Source organism: Nanorana parkeri, unplaced genomic scaffold (genome assembly GCF_000935625.1).
Source record: "Nanorana parkeri isolate BGI_ZX_2015 unplaced genomic scaffold, ASM93562v1 scaffold479, whole genome shotgun sequence".
In the NCBI taxonomy this organism is placed as follows: domain Eukaryota; kingdom Metazoa; phylum Chordata; class Amphibia; order Anura; family Dicroglossidae; genus Nanorana; species Nanorana parkeri.
In genome coordinates this window covers 872,286-873,601 of record NW_017306747.1, presented here as the reverse complement: position 1 = coordinate 873,601, position 1,316 = coordinate 872,286, and the positions used below count along the sequence as shown (strand labels likewise).

General features: G+C 55.5%; 1 protein-coding gene across 1 annotated transcript in view; it reads left to right on the top strand.

Moving 5' to 3' along the window:
- The first annotated feature begins 874 nt into the window (after positions 1 to 874).
- Positions 875 to 1,316, top strand: part of LOC108790539 (cAMP-dependent protein kinase catalytic subunit alpha) — a 56,006-nt gene continuing 55,564 nt past the window's right edge. Inside the window, exon 1 of the mRNA XM_018560823.1 lies at positions 875 to 952. The gene's annotated coding sequence lies outside the window, so the exon portion shown is untranslated. The remainder of the gene's footprint in view (positions 953 to 1,316) is intronic.

Here is a 1,316-nt window from a genome sequence, read left to right as displayed (position 1 = left end):
GCGTGCGGCCAGAGCGAGATCAATAATTATGGGGCCAATATGTATGGATATCTCCAAATTGATGACCTGTACAGGCTTTTAAAGCGTCGCCTATGGACAGTTTGGGAGTCATTTTGTCGCCTTTTAGCAGACGCTTGCAATTTTTAACCTGGGCATGTTGGGTGTCTATCTACTCGTCGTAACCTCCTCTTTTATATTTTATTAAAATACTGGGTATTATATTGTGTTTATAGAGCACATAAGTGTATTTTTACTGAAATTTTGGGTTTGATAAAGCGCTGCGCTAATATCACGCTAATATCACAGGTAGGGTTGAACGACACAGAGCCCGGGCACATCTTAAGGGCATTCGAGGCCTAGCAAGATCCAGCCAGGTGCTACAAGCTGCTGAAAAGAACTACAACTCCCAGCACACCCAGCGGTCATCACAACAAGCTGCCAATAGCTCACAATGACGTAAGCTCGGCCGACAGAATTACTGCGCTCCGTCCCCTTTAAAAGGCGGGATGTGTATAGTGCTATAAATAGCACAATGACGTTTCCGGTGGGGCGGGTCGCAGCGAATGACGCACATAACTTCCCGCCCTCTTTTTGTCTGTCAATCAAAGGTCACGTCCAATAGGGAGTGGCGGCAGGCGGAGCCCTCGGTTTCCCACGCCCTGCCATTGGTTCGCGGCGGGAGTGACGTCACGCTCACCGTCTCCCGGGTGACCAGAGAGGAGGAGGAGGGGGGACCGGCCGAACCGACCGGCCAGAAAAGGGGCGTCCGCTGACGAGCGAAAGGAGACTTTGTTGGATTGGCGGCCGCTGCTGACGGCTGGGCGGGACTCCTAAGAGGATTGGCTGACGTTTGTTGAATGACGCCAGTGGAGGCGTGGCCAGCAGGTGAGCTGGGTCCTAGAGGTATCGCAGAGGAGGAGGGAAGAGGCTCCGCGGCCTGCGGGTCCTACAGGTGACGGGAGAGGCCGAGTGGCGTCCATAGAGGGCGGCGGAGCTACCGGGGGTCCGTGAACGGGTATGGTGAGGCCCGGACGTGTGTGCGGGGGGCAGGCCGTGCTCTGACACATGACAGCGGGGACTCGGGCCTGCGCCGACTGTGCAGAGCCAATCCGGGCTGCACTGAGCCGTCAAAGATACGATCACCGGGCCTGGGCCCTGCTGTGTATGTTCCAGGGGCCACAGCCCCCTGTGTGTGTCCTACAATGACCATACCCCAATTTGTATGTGCTAGAAGACCCCCATCGCCTCTGCTTGTGCCCTATTGTGGCCCCAACCCCCTCTGTGTGTCTTACCAGGATCACATAACCATCTGTGTT